Consider the following 15,164-nt stretch of genomic DNA (forward strand, 5'->3'; position numbering starts at 1 on the left):
GTGAGAGTTCATGTGGCCAGTGATTATTGCCTGGCCTAGGGTTATAGCAGCAGAATTAAAGAAAACTGGCCAGATCCTAGAGGTATTTAGGAGAAAAAAATCTCCAGGATTTAGGGAGAGATTTTGTGAGGGAGTGAGAAAGCAGGGGCAGGTCTCAAAGATCCCCAACAATGAAACCGTGTCTCTTACATCAGCCTGCACTGGCAAGCAGGTTCTTTACCACTAGTGTCACCTGGGAAATCTGCTTCATTCCCAGTATGGCTTAAATCTGTTACCTCATGACTTTCTTCCCCAATGCTCCTCCAGTCTGCTCCTGTTTCTAGATTCTTTATTGTGGTTAGTAACAATACAATCACTCAATAATACCACTGCTAAGCTGCTAAGTCGCTTCAGTTGTGTCCGATCCTGTGTGACCCAATGGACGGCAGCCCACGAGGGTCCCCCGTCCCTGGGATTCTCCAGGCAAGAACACTGGAGTGGGTTGCCATTTCCTTCTCCAATGCATGAAAGTGAAAAGTGAAAGTGAAGTCGCTCATACCACTAATAACTGTAATTTATTAAGCACATGTGATACCAGATGTTTTAAAAGAATAATCTTCTTTGATCACCATAACAACTTTATGGGGTATGTGTTATTCATTTTACAGATGGGGAAACTGAGGCTCAGAAAGGTTATGTAACTTCTTCAAGGTTTCTCGTAAATGGCAGTCATGATGAAAATGTCGGTTTGTATGACTCCAAATTCCTTATCCTTACCCCTCACCATACCACCTTCAAGTTCTCTGCCTTACAACCACCCCTCTCAGACTCTTTCCTTCCCTCTCCCACACCAGGTCAGTCATCACAGGTTTACCTTCTCCAGGGTCTGGGTTCCTTGGCCAGGGGCTTCAAGAGGCTGCTCCCAGGCAGACCCCTCCCTCTCCTGGTCCACTCTGCCTATGTCTGCCATCAGAGGCCCCAGAACCACGCATTGACGCGGGGCCGTGCGTCAAGCCTCCTGTATCACTTGCTACTGCCTGCCATGCCCCTCCACCCGCTATGCATGGCTGGCTGTATCCACCAGAGTGGAAGCTCCAGAAGGGCAGGGATCACTATCTGTCTTGTTCTCTGTCTTATCCTCAGGGCCTAGAATGGAGTCAGGCAAACAGCAGGCTAACACTAATTAGTGGTTGAGTGAAGAGATAAATGTCTATCAGAAGATAATTTATGGGGGACTCAAGTTTCCACAGGTCTCAGGGGTAGAGGCACTGATGGCTTTTTGTTCCAGATCATCTTTTTTGAGGAGGTTCACACAGCAAACAGCCTTGAAAGGTAGAGATAGTGTCTCCCCCAGTGGAGGGCAGTTTTGTTTGTCCTCCAGTATAATAAATATAAGGTCTCCCTTGGGGGCAAAGTTGGCAGATTCACAGCCGATTGTAAAAGACTGGGGAGTCTTCACATTAGATGCAAGGGTAAAATCTCAGAACCTTCAGAATTCATGACAATGGTCCTTCTGCCTTTCAGTAGAACAACTGATACAGCCTGCACCTCCCATCACTCCCAGACACCTGCCTCTAGTGCCAACGTCCCCTTAGTGTCCTCTAGAGCTGAGTTAATTCATCCAGGCTGCCCACACAGCCTTCCAAGTCCCCTAGGGATGGCTCCCACCTCCCTAACTGCACCTGCTCTCAGCCCACCCCTGCTCCATATCAGGCAGTCATCCCAACTGCACACCTTCTCCACTCCCTTGCATCTTTGCCGTTATCATGCTGTCCCCTCCACAAGGCTCATCCTTACCCCTTTCCACTGAAACCCTGTCACTGCTTGTGTTCAGGATCCTGTCTCATCTCCTCCATAAGTCCTCACTTTACTACTCTTGTAGGGTTCTCCCATCCTTCTGTCTTGAATTACGGGTTCCTAGGTAAACCCTACTCTGCCTCTCCCAGAGGTTCCACGCCCTCATCTCCCAGAGCAGTGATCTTCGCACCTTCTGCAGCCTCCGCCATACATAGGAGCTCAGGAGATGAGTAATGTCTTGAGGAGTTGAACCACACACGGAAGGATCTTGAGGAGTGGTAAGGTGGAAGGACAGTGGAGTGGGGAATTGAGGAGAAGAGAGTGAACAAAAGCATGGAGGTGGAAGTGGCCAGGGCAGGGGAATAACCAGGTTTGGTTGGTGCTGAGTTCATACCAGACAGCCGAAAGAGATGGGCCTGGAAAGATGAAGGAAGTGAGGCCCAGGCTCAGGAGGGCCGTGGCCATGGGGGTCCCATTCCTTTTTAGGGCAGAATCTGGTACTGCTTCTCCAGGGTCTGAGTTCCTTGGCCGGGGGCTTCAAGAGGCTGCTCCCAGGCAGACCCCTCCCTCTCCTGGCCCACTCCACCTATGTCTGCCATCAGAGGCCCCAGAACCTCGCACTGACGCGGGGCCGCGCGTGAGTCAAGCCTGCGTCACGGCGCCCCGCCGTCAGGGTGGCCTTTCTCAAAGCGAGGGAACAGTGCGCGCAGCGCTGCGCTCCGCCCCGCTCCATTCCGCTCCGCAGAGCCGGCGCGGCCCGAGTGCAGGGAGGGTGGCACTGGGCTCTGGCGCCTGCAGCCTCACGCGCTCCCTCCGCAGCTGTACCTGGGTTTCTGGACCGCTCCCCCGAGGCCCGAGCACGCCGCGGGCGGGAGACCGGGCGGGACCAGCGGCGAGGGAGGGAGCAGAGCGATCAGAGTCGCGTGCGCCCGTGCGCGGCTCCGGGTCTCCTCCCAGCCCCGGCTGGGGCCCGTCGCCGCCACACTCGGACTGCTCGTGGGAGGGGCTGTGAGCCCGCCACCCGTCGGGGACCGAAGCTGCTCGGTCCGAGTGCAGGAGCCGAGACCGCGCTACGACCCACGCGGGACAGGTGAGTCGCCGGCCGCGCCCCGCCTGGCTTTATGGGACCAGCCGCCGCAACTTCAGCTGTTCCGGCCCCACCCCAGCCCGGGAGGCCTAAGGACTGAGGTGCGAGGCGGCGCTGCCCGGGTATCCGCCTGGCTGTGCAAGGGCCCCAGCCACTTGATCCGCCGTTGCCTGGCGACGGAACCTTGGGGCCCGCACTCCTCCGGCGCTTCGCGGGTGCTCTGCGCCCAGCTCACGGGTTGGACACCCGGCTTCACCTTCCCGGACTCAGGAGGGCCGAAGAACTCCAGAGGTAATCAGGCAGAGCTGCAGAGGCAAGCGCACGCGGAGGACCGGGGAGGAGGCCCGGCAAGAACTGCTGCCTAGAGCTGCGCGCCTTAGGGTGCAGTTCTCCCCGGGAGTCTCCTGCGCGGCTGGGGACCCCAGCCCCAGCCACTCGGCTTCAGGCCCATGACCTTGACAGTAACATTGGCAAGAGAAGCAGAGCGCTCGCGCCTGAGATAAATATTTAATTCCCAGTCTTGGGGCTAGTCCTGGCTGAACTCGAAGCCAGATAGCGGAGAGCCCGTGCTCCCTCCAGGGAAGCGCGTCTGGGAACGGAATGGCGGAAATGCGGACGTAGGTGCGCGAGGTGCAAGTCTGGAGGGGGCGCCGCCTCGGGAGCGAGGCCACTGTCACGTTTATGCCTGTGCACACCGTGCTCTCCAGCGATGCGCGATGCTTGTAGTGCTCCAGGGAGGATCGCTCCCTCAGGGGCGCGGCCTCCTGCTCTTTCCTTTTAAGGCTCAAACAGCCCCGTCAGGGCTGCAAGTGTTCAGAAATCCCGAGGCCATTCACCTTACGGAATCCAGTCGCTGTCAAGGAGAGTTTAAAAAAAATTTTTTTTCCCTTTCCTCTTTCGTTCTTTGAGAAAATTTTTATCGGACCGTTTAGATGAAGAAATTTCTAGCCGGAGCTACCTTTGGGGCAATTCAACTGTGAACACGAGGCAGCTGGGTTTGGGTTGGGGAGATAGGTCAGGGGTGTAGAGAAGGAAGCTTGTTTTGAGTGCACTGCCCCTGTTAATGGGAACTTTCAGGAACTAAAAAATCCTGAAATGCTCCCCCTGCCGCAATTCAACCAAAACTTTAGTTACGCTGTATTGGACTGATGTCTGAAGAACAAGGTCAGAGTGAGTGGAGGTTAACAGAGGGCTTCTTGTGTCTCATGCTGTGCTTGCATTATCGCATGATCGGCTGAGGTGGACCTGGGCAGGAAGAGCTTTGAGGTCATACCTACTTGTCCTTGGCCGTGGCCCATCCATGGGGACCATCAGAGGCTCAGCTCCTCTGCTGGCTTTTTCTCTAATGGAGCAGCTGTGGCTAAGTAGGTGGTGAATTTCAGCAAATCCTTGCAGCTCAGCCTGGAGGGTGACTCAGTGCAGAAGGCAGATTGTGCCCACCAGCCTGATTGGAGTGTGTTTGGCCTGAGTCACATGCAGAGTTGTGTGTCAGCTATTTGTGAGTTGAATGGAAGCTCTTTACTGGGACTTGTGAGTGACAAGGACCTGAGCTTCCAGTGTTTTGACATCATTGACCAAAGGTGAGCAAGTCTCCAGAGTGAGCTAAGCAGAGATCTGGCTACTGGGCAAGTGTCCTGGAGCTGTGAGCCCATGGGAAAGGTGAGCAGGACTGGGTTGGGAGAGGGGAGATTGGAGGAGAGGGTTGGGGTGTCGGGGGAGGAGGCCCTATGATTTCAGTGAGAACTGGGCCCAGTGCTCTGCCATGTGCCAGTGTGGGGTGACCTTGGGCAAGTCCCTTACCTCCCAAGGCTCAGTCTCCTCCACTGTAGAGCAGGGATGCCAGTAGTACCTTTTCTGCAGGCTTATTTTTAAGCCCAGTGCTAGACACCTAGCAGATGCTCATTAAATGTTAGTTCCGCATCCCTTTCCTCACGGATCTTAATCAGAAGTGAGTCTTTCTCTTCTTGTCCTTGTTTCTTGGTGTGAGAGGGAGTGTGGAGACAAATGAAAGTGGCAGGGCTTTCCATGTGGTTGAGAAGGACCTATAGTGCAGCTTCAAACTGACTTATTTCCAACCCTCAAGGGTTCCCTGGGAGATCTTGAGTGGAGAAGCCTGAGTAAGAGCAGGGCTGTGGGATGTGGAGTCGGGTGGGGGGGTGGGTAGGGGGTGGGCAGATCTGTGCTGGGGCCTCTGGGTGCTGAGCTAAGATATGTGCACCTCAAGAGCAAAGAAAATAAGGGGATCCCCCCAGGACATCAAGAAAGAAGCCATGCTGACTCAGGGAACTCTAGTCTGCGACTGGAAATGTATGTATGTGAGTGAGTGTGTGTGCGTGCGTGTGTGCGTGTGTGTGTGTGTGCATGCACACGTGTGTGCATGCTCATGAGAGTGAGTGGTACATGCACCCTGGAATCACTACCCTCCCAGTTGGATCTGGGAGCAAATTCCAAGGATGATATAATAAATACAGAGAGGAGAGGAATCCTAAGAAGCAAGTTCTTTCTGTCTGTGCAGCTTCCTTTTCCTCATGCTCCTTCCTGTCCAGATTTGCTGCAGCAGGACGATGCATCATTAATCCCTTCAAAGCTGCTAAGATAAGCAACAGAACATTTTAAAAGGAAGATGGATTTTGGTTTTTTCCTAAACCAGGTCTGAGTTATTGCTCACTCTCAGGCTGGGCTGCAAGAAATCCTTACAACAAAATTTCTGGATGGGGAATTTCACCAGGATGGGGGAAAATTCTGTTATTATAGATTCCTCTTACATCAGCCTTCCTTAGTCTGGTATCCCCTTTGACTTCCAGAGGTCAGAAGCACAGTACCACGGGTAGCTCTCTAGTAGTACATGCCCTGTGATCGCAGGTGGGATGGTCATCTGTGGGGAAATGCCTGTTTGGCCTGCTTTTAGGAGGGCTGGGTGCTGGGTGCTTAGCATACAATGACAGTATCTAAGTTTTTATTGAGGCTTCTGCGCTGTGCTAAATGCTTCATTCATATACTATCTCATTTAACCTTCTTTACAGTCCCAGAAGGCATATTATTGCTCTCAGCAGTTTACAAATGTGGGACTTGAATTCAGAGAGGTTAAATAATTTGCTCAAGGTCACACGGTAGTGGGTGGCAACCTGAGAATTTGCACTCAGGTCTGTTAGATTCCAGACTTCATGTTCTTGATGTCTATGTGATGTGAATCCATAATAAGTTCTTAATAAATTTTTGCTGACGATATAGGTATTTACCCAAACGAGGTTATCTAAACCTGTGAGTTTGTTTCTTTAAGCTGTTGCTCTGAGAAGAGGGACATGAGCCTCCACTAATGGGAAACTGGTAAAGAATGAGCATACCCCAGTTTCTAAGGGGGAATACAGTATGTGGTCCCAGGTTGGTTGGAATCCAAAAGAACATCGCAGGCTCCATCTTGATGCTTTACTGTCCTGTCCATCTTTCTCTTCCTGATCTCTACCACCCCAACCTCATTCCTATAAAGTCTGTCCCAGTCTGGGGTTGTTTCTAGGAGCAGTGAAGGAAGAGTCAGAGCAAATGTGAGGATGCCTGAGGATTTTTGCTTCTGCAGTACCAAGGGCAGCCAGTCACTGGTGGGCTATGATGTGTCAGGTTTCTCTGCTGGAGAATGTGTGCCAGGGACCTGCAGCAGTTTCTGGTGAGGTCCCAGACCCCAGAGCTAAACTGCTAACCCTCCAAGGTCATTGGCAGCAGTGGCGGCAAGGGCTGCCCAGGGGGATGCTGCTTGCTTCCTGGTCCCGCCCCATGGAGCCTGTGCTCCTCACCCTTGGGGCTCTACCACGTGCGTCCTTGACTATTCTGGGAAACTTGGTCTCTGATTCCTTCTGCTTCTCCATCTCTTCTCTCTCTGAGAAATCACCTGGAAGAATAGGTCCCTATTCTCCTAGCCTGCCTCGCATCTTTGAGCCCGCTTTGTTCACGGTGGGGAAGTTTCTGAAAGTGAGAGTGGATTGTTGAAAGATAAGCACCCCCAGGGGACAAAGAGGTCTTCTCGGAAGCCCTTGCTCCATAGACAGCCATTTTGAGGAGATACAGTCTTTGGGTAATTCTCTCTCCCATCCCCCATCCCCCATGAGTAATTTTAAAAATTAAGATATGGTCCATCTCTGGATAAATTCAGTTATTAAAAAATATAGTTAGATATTCACTGTGCACAGAAAACTCACATGTGAAAATGTGAGCTCAGCTGTAAGATGCATTACTGTGCCAAATTATTCTCATGTTTAAAACCAGGTATGTTTTGTTAGAGAACAATTCTGTGTCAGATGAGGCTTGGGCAGCCTGAGTCCCCAACTTGGGAGCTGAGACTGAAAATGCTTTTGCTCTGAGGTCACTTGTGGAGTGAGGATGGGGCAAGCGTGGGGCCAGAGGAAGTAACACCCCAGCTTCCAGGCCTGGAAGTCATCGAATCTACTGCATCTGACCCAGTGAGTTGCCACTCTGTCTTCCACAGCCTACTCACAGTTCATTTGAAGATAAGTTTCCTTTTGCTGTATTCCATCATTTCTAATTATGGGTTTAATTGGAACTTCTGTTGGATTCTGTGAACCACTAATTTGCCACCTATTATTTCACTTGCAAATAGAATCTATTGGTCCACACCCCAAATTCCTGCTGGCTGCATTTTCTCTTTAATTATAAGACTTCTGGGCTCCTGTTTTAAATCCAACTCCAGGCCAGCAGTGCTCTTTGATAAAGCTGACATTCAGGGGATGTGAACAGTCATCTGATGGGATGGCTCCAGCAGGTGCTACCAGGTGAGTGCTCAGGGAGGACATGGATCTCCTCTTGCTGGGGGTCTACAGGGAGGAGAGCATGCTCCTGTAATGGGCAGCGAGCGCTGGCTTTCAGAATGGCCCGATGGGTGCTGTCCACGGTCCTGGCACACCTCTGAGACAACCTGCCTGCTAGTAGTTTGGGGACTCCTTTAGAACCACTGGAAGGAATCTCCTTGACTAGTCCCCCAATTTGCATTATGCTTTTAGCTTTGGGAATGGATCTGGCCAAGTGAGAAAGCTCCTGAACTCCGGGCGGAATGATGGTAGATGGACTTGTTCCATTGTTGACTTGCTGAATGAGATTCACACGTGTCGCTTTGCAGTGTGGCACAGTGCATTGGAGAACTTCCTAACCAGGGCCCCAGATGGGTGGCCCAGAGATAATGACACCTTCATCCCCTGGAATAGCCTTGAATGGCCTAGGATGGAGAAGCCTGCTGCATTTACCCAGTGTGCCATGGCAGTATTCTCCTCTCTGTGCGTCATCATGTGTGGAAGATTGGAAAGCACCAAAGTATGGAAGAGTACGGACTACTGAGTGAGGTGGACCACAGCTTGGATTCTGTCTCTCCGTTTCATGGCTGGGTAATCTAGTGCACGGTAGTAGTCTAGTGTACGGTAGTTATCTTCCCTCAGCTTAGGCTTCTTCATCTGTAAAATGAGCATTCCATCTTACCCCAAGTTGGGGATAAATAACATACGGAAGGACAGTAGGTCTTCAAAAGTGTGCTTCCTCCACTGTGATCTCAGGTGGCTGGCGACTTGCTCCTGATGGGGGTGCCTTTCAGCCCACCCCTCCACAAAGCCTTGCTGAAGGCTGCTGGGGAAAGAGACTCAAATGTTTCTGGTCCTCAGGAAAGAGGCATCATGTTGGGACAGTAATTAAGAGTTTCTGATCACTATTCTTTCAAGTGCTCTTCGGCGGTCTGGTGGGTAATTTAGGTAATTGGACACCCGTGATTCCTTCTGTCTCTCTCTGGAACAAGAGGAAATAGTGGCTGTAAGAAAATCCAGGTCAGAGGATTAAGGCAGAGGTTGTAAGGACCCATCTGTTGCCACTGTGGGCCTCCCACAAATAAGAAAAGCAGGGAATCAGGCTTTTGCTTGTCACTCCTGGAATTTTTTCTTTTCACAACTGACTTAAAAAATAATTTTTTTTTCCTACATCAGGACAGTCTCATGGGTCTTCTGTTCGGGGCCTGTGTACGTTTCAGTACCCTGGGTCCTCTGTTTTCCTCTCTTTAAAACCTCAACCTTATCCAACAGCCTGGCCCAGGTCACCACCATCTCTAACCTACCTGCTTTTTCTTTTTAAAATTTATTTAGTTGACGTACAAGGCTGTGTTAATTTCTGCTGTATAGCAATGTGATTCAGTTATACATATGTATACGTACTTTTTCATATTCTTTTCCACTATGGTTTATCACAGGTTACTGAGTATAGTTCCCTGTGCTGTACAGTAGAACCTTGTCATTTATGCATCCTATATGTAATAGTTTGCATCTGCTAATCCCAAACTCCTAATCCATGTGCTTTTTAACTTGTACTCTATCCATCCCTTTAAAAACAGTTTTCTGTTCGAGGGAAGACCCAAACTCCTTTCCACGGCTGATGGGTCCTGCTTGCTCAGGCTGCCAGCTATTCTCCTGTCTCAGCATATCCTACTCTACCCTGGCTTAGGATGCTCTAAGCACAGGGCCTGTGTGGCTCCTGCCTTGGGACCTTTGCACTTTCTGCTCCCCCTGCCATGATTGCTTCCCCAGGACATCCTGGCTTACACTCTCACATTATCAGGTCTTTAGCAGAGTTGCTTTCCAATACCCCCTATACATTATAGCATCCCTACCTCACTCTATCCCCTGTATATATTTATTTGATATCACTATTGTTATAGTTTATGCCTATATATACGATATTCCCTGGTAACTCAGCTGGTAAAGAATCTACCTGCAATGCAGGGGACACCGGTTCGATTCCTGGGTTGAAGATCTGCTGGAGAAGGGATAGACTACCCACTCCAGTATTCTTGGGCTTCCCTGTTGGCTTGGCTGGTAAAGAATCCACCTGCAATGCGGGAAACCTGGGTTCAATCCCTGGGTTGGGAAGATCCCCTGGAGGAAGACATGGCAACCCACTCCAATATTCTGACCTGGAGAATTCCATGGACTGTATAGTCCATGGGGTTGCAAAGAGTTGGATACGACTGAGCGACTTTCACTTTCCACTTTCATGTGATATTAATTATTATTATATGTGATTTTTATTTGTCCTCTAAATCCTCCAGAGCAGGGACATTGTTTTCTCTGTTCTCTGCTGTACTAGGACAGGGCTTGATGCTCAGCTACTGTTCAGTAAATATCTGTTGAAGGAAATAAAGGACAGGAAAGAGGGAAAGAGAGAGGGAAAATATAGAGAAGTTTTAAAATCCCATATTTCATTAGTATCTCTAGTTCATCAGAGTCTCTGGGCTCCATTCTCCTTCAGTTCAAGAGAGCAGTGGAAATACGCTGGAGCTCCAAACACCTGCATCCCCCACTAGCCCCACACGTCCTCAGGTAACCGTGCTCATTCCATGCTGGTTCCTGGACATTGCAGGCACATGGGTGAGTGGGCGTCTTCCTAGTTTAGCCCATCTCCCCCATGTTCTCATGTGGAGCGGCAGCTGATGGGGTTTATGGTGTGCTCCCTATTTCATTTTATCCTCAAGACAATCCCACGAGGTCAGAGCCTCATCCCCATCTTTTCAGGTCCAGAAGCTGAAACCAAAAGAGGTATAAACCCTCCCAAAGACTCATGACTCGCAAGTGGCTACAGGACTCAGGCCCAGGTATCCCTGACTCCAAACCCATGATCCTCCTGGGACAGTGTGGTGGCTGAGAGATTCTGCAGTCACCTTGTGTTGGTGGTTGGGACTCCGGGCCTCCACTTTTTGACTGTGTGCTATATTTCATCAATCCCAAGATGTGTAATTTTGCACAGTGTCACATCTTAAAATCAGAATGTGCAGTCAACAATGTCTCAGATGGGCTGTTGGTCAAGTGGAGTGACCTAGTTGGGTGAAAACCTCCCACGGACCCTTTCTGGTAAGTTCAAGAAAGTACCAACACCAAAAAGTCTTAAGTTCAATGAAATACAAGTAATGTATCCCCTCTGAGCCTCTACTTCTTCATCTGTAAAATGGGGATAAGAGTGGCACCAGCCTCATACAGCTTTTGGTGGGGTTAAAGGAAATAATGTCTGTTCAATACAATGGCTGCTATGGATAGTCAGCCCTCAAGGAGGATAGCCTATGTGCTGCTGGTCTTTTAAAAACTATTTATTTATTTATATGGTTGCACTGGGTTTTAGCTGTGGCAGTCAGGGTCATTAGTTGTGGCATATGGGATCTAGTTCCCTGACCAGGGATCCAACCTGGGCCCCCTGCATTGGGAGCATGGAGTCTCAGCCACTGGGATCACCAGAGGAGTCCCTGTGTTACTGTTGAAATTGCCGTTATCACCACAGTCCACTTTGCCCTCAGCACCTAAATTCTAGTGCAAGGCTCAGGTGGCTGTGGGGGCAGCCTTGGTGCTGCTCTTGCTTTCACACTCACTGGGCATGCATTCCCCCTCACATGACTTGGTAGAACTGAACCAAAAGCTTTTGTTGGCACTGGCCTCTCCCATATTTTCCAGTGCCAGTTCCTCCCCCCGTGGACCATCTGCCCCTTTTCCTGCTTTCCTTCCTCCTTGACTAAGAAAACAAAATATCAACTGCAGAGAACATGCTCAGTAAATGCAACAGGAAGGTGAGACGAGATGTAGAAGATTCCACTGGCTCCTTTGCCCGTGTGTTAGCCTCTGGAAGGCTCCATGCCAAGACCATGCCCATCCAGTGATTACTTCTCTGTGGTGTGGATGAATCCTGCCTGCAAACTGGAGACAAGGAGGCACAGATCATGGCTCCTATATGAAAGGCAAAATGTCTTTGAGCAATGGCCAGACTTCTTAGTTTATGTTAGTTTCAAACAGATGCTTGGGGCATCACATGCTCCTGGGATCAGAGTATCATGTCAGAAGATGGGAAAATTTGAAGCTGAGAAATAACATCAGATTCTAGAAAATTTGAGGAGTTCAAAATACATCAGTTCCTTGATTCACTCACTCACTTCATTCATATCATATTTATTGAGCACATGTAATAGTTGGTCACTAGAATTTGGCCTTGGGGAAGCAAAGATGCGGTCAGTTAGGATAAGGACTGGGGACCACAGCACAAAGCTGGAAGATCTTTGAAATGGAGTCAGAAGTGGCCGTTCTGTTGACTCGATGTTTCAAGAAGCTTTTCTTTCTCTTTCTCCTTCTATCCATGTGATAACCAGATGCAGTTGGTAGGTAAGAGCTGTTCCCTATTTTCCAGATGAGTCAGGGCTAGAAATCCGTCTTCCAAGGCCTAGGGTCCTCCCCACATGTGCTGTAGGGCTGCGCCAGATTACAGCCCCTGGCTGGGCAGACGACTTCTGGTAGGTTTACCACGTCTCTGCTCAGAGCTGTTAGCTTTTTGCCGTCACATCTTTGTTTCAAAGGAGAAGGGCAAAGTTCCGATTTAACATAGGAAGCAGGGAAGCAGGTTGTTCTTGGAGGGTGGGCAGGCAGAGACCTCGGAGCATCTGTGAATACCATGTCCTGTCCTGTGTGCCAGGCCCTGCTGGGTGTGGGGCAATGGGGAGGGGCATAGAGCTGATCCATCTTGGGTCCTGCCCTCAGGGAGCCTTGTGGTTCGAAAAGGAATCAGTCCTTAAATAACTAGCTATACTAGAAAGCCAGATGGTAAAAGTAGCAAATAGTCTTACAAGAAGTGTGCTGAGGAAGGGAGAGAAAGGGATGTTCTTTCTCACTGGACAGTTGTAGAAGGCGTCACGTCATTGGCTGGGCCTTGAGCTGGACGTTCAAAGACTAGAAGATTGAGGAGGCAGAGGACAAAGAGTGGTAGGTGGGCCGGGGAAGAGGAGGGAGCCAGGGCCAGGGAGGTGGAAGGGGGCCTGCAGGAGGAGCTGCCACGGCGATGCGATGGCAGTGGGCGTGGGGAGACATGGTATCTCCTCCAAAGGCCTGGAGGAGCTGTGAGCTGGGCACCTGGTGCTGGCCTTCCACGGAGAGCATGAGGCTGGGGGAGGACAGATCTGAACCCACTGGCGGGACTTTGCGATGTGGGGATGGAGGGTGGAGGAGGGAGAGGCCAGGAATGTGCTGGCGTCTGGCTGTGCCTCCTGGGCGAGAAAACCCAAGATGAGCGGCCACCCCAGGCCAGGGCCTGCCAGGAGCAGTTTGTATCAGCTGACTGCCAGAGGTTCCAATAAGATAGTTAAAAATAATTCAGAGGACAGCTTGGGTCTGTTAACAGTCTGATCTGTATTGGGCTCAGTGGAAGCCCAGAGGCTCTGAGGTAATTAGAAAAAGTGTGTGGGCCACCACGGCTTGTCACCTGGAAATCAGGAAGCGGTTAAGTTCCCTGAGAGGAAGGGACCTGACCTCACTTTCTTCTCACCACTGCTTAGTCCTGAGTTGGACTTGGCTGTATGGCCCAGGGAGCTGGGCGTTCTCCACTGCTCTTCTCTTCTGGGGTCCCACGGCTTCCCTGTGCTGTGGTGGTGGTTTAGTAGCCAAGTCATGTCCAACTCTTTGTGATCCCATGGACTGCAGTCCGCCAGGCTTCTCTGTTCATGGGACTTTTCAGGCAAGAATACTGGAGTGGAATACATTTCCTTCTGCAGGGGATCTTCCCGACCCAGGGATCTAACCCGGGTCTCCTGTGTTGCAGGTGGATTCTTTACCGCTGAGCCACCGGGAAGCCCTGTGATAGAGGTTTGCATTTACAGACTTGTAACACTCTCTCCAGAGTACCCACCCACTCAAGGCAGCAAGAGTGAGCACCCCAGGGCTTCAGTGAAGTCAGTCCTCGGGGTCTGTGGTCCCCTTGGCTCCTCTTTCCCCAAGATAGCAGCTTGTCCACTCAGTTCATCTGGGAGGCTCATGTGGAAACTGACTCCTTTGAGTTTGTCCTTTAAGTTACCAGATACCACCTTACTGACCTCAGGAGGCAGGTGCTCAGAGGGTCCCCCTTCCCCGGCTCCTGTGGGGTGGAGAAGCCCCTGGCTTGGCCTTGGTTGCAGGGTGAGCAGCCACCCCCTGCCCCCCACCCCGGGGGTAATTACTGAGTGAGTGCTGTGCTTGAAAGGTTGTTGTGGAGCCATCATCCCTCTGGCCCCGAGATATTTTTACCTGTCTGCCTCCTAGTCACACTATTTTTTTCTCTTTTTAAGAAGATTCACAGTTCACTCGCCCATCCTACTTCTCTCACATGCGCTATTCTGAGCTGTAAGCTGCATCTGTTGCTAAGTGACAGATCTGGCAACCGAGGGCTTTCTCGGCATTCGAGCCTCTCTGCATTGTGTTTTAAGTAGTTGAGGCATCCTTCCGGGGTGTACCATGGCACTGCATCCTCTGATGTGCCTCTTGGGAAAGCACCTTTACAACCCACCTCATTTACTGCGGGGGCAGTAATCTGAGAACAGAGGGCTGGTGGTCAAAGCATCACCACAGCGCCCCAGTGAGCTCGCATCCGGAAGAGGGTGGCCTGACAGACAAGCCCAAGGACTTGCAGTGTGTGGTGCCTGGGGCAGGTCACACCTTGCTCACATGCATGTGCGGGAGGAGCACTCCCCGGATATATGCAGAGCTGAAAGGGCCTCAGAGATCATCCAGACCTGCCCGTTGCACACACAGGGAAAGCAAGGTCCAGAGAGGTCAGGTTGATGGTGCCGCTTTGCATAGTTGTCTGGTGGTTGGTCAAGCAAGGCCGGCACCAAATGGGCCTCCCCTTGGCTGGATCACCTCTGGCTCCACGGCAGCAAAGGCAGGGCAGAGAGGAATCTACCTGCCTGGACCGTCTCTGATTCTGGCGCTTGTCCCCGGCCGAGCTTCAGGGTCGCTGGGTACACGTTGGATTCCCGGGCCCTGGGCTGAAAGCTCACCTTTTCCAGCATGGGGTCTCCAGGCTTCAGGGAATTGGAGGGCAGGTTCTTTGAAGTCACTGCTGCTGCCTCCCCTTTAGACATGGAGAGAGCCCAGGAGTGAGGAGACGTGGGTGCTGACAGCTGTGTGATGGTGGCCATGCCCTGTCCCACCTAGGGGCACAGCTGTTCACTGCACTTCTCGGGCCAGGCTGTGAATCCAGTGAGATGATAAGAAGAGGTGACATCTGTGAGCACTTGCTGGGGGCTGGGCCCGCTCCTGAGACCTGTCCTCCCCTTGACATTACCGGGTGGCTATGCTCTGTTCACTGGCACTGAGGGAATCAGCTCAGGGAGGGGAAGAACCCGGCCAGGCTGGTGGCTGGTGAAGAGGGAAGCTGAGATTCGAACCCAGGCAGTTTGGCTTTGGAGCAGAATCACCACCTCATACTGGGCCCATGGACTGTGTAAAGCATGTTTTTAAATGATTTCAAACTATTCCAAATA

At 51.1% G+C, this 15,164-nt stretch overlaps 1 protein-coding gene across 2 annotated transcripts in view; it reads left to right on the plus strand.

The window, feature by feature from the left end:
- Positions 1 to 2,475: 2,475 nt before the first annotated feature.
- The window catches only part of SLC6A17 (solute carrier family 6 member 17), a 55,511-nt gene continuing 42,822 nt past the window's right edge, over positions 2,476 to 15,164 (plus strand). The window contains exon 1 of one of the 2 annotated variants that reach the window (XM_086391720.1): positions 2,476 to 2,866. The gene's annotated coding sequence lies outside the window, so the exon portion shown is untranslated. Of the gene's footprint in view, positions 3,155 to 15,164 lie in introns of both variants that reach the window. The other variant, XM_086391721.1, reaches the window with a different exon arrangement.

Source organism: Bos grunniens, chromosome 3, assembly GCF_055505025.1.
Source record: "Bos grunniens cultivar Pamir isolate PY7600 chromosome 3, Bosgru_T2T1.0, whole genome shotgun sequence".
Taxonomy (NCBI): Eukaryota; Metazoa; Chordata; class Mammalia; order Artiodactyla; family Bovidae; genus Bos; species Bos grunniens.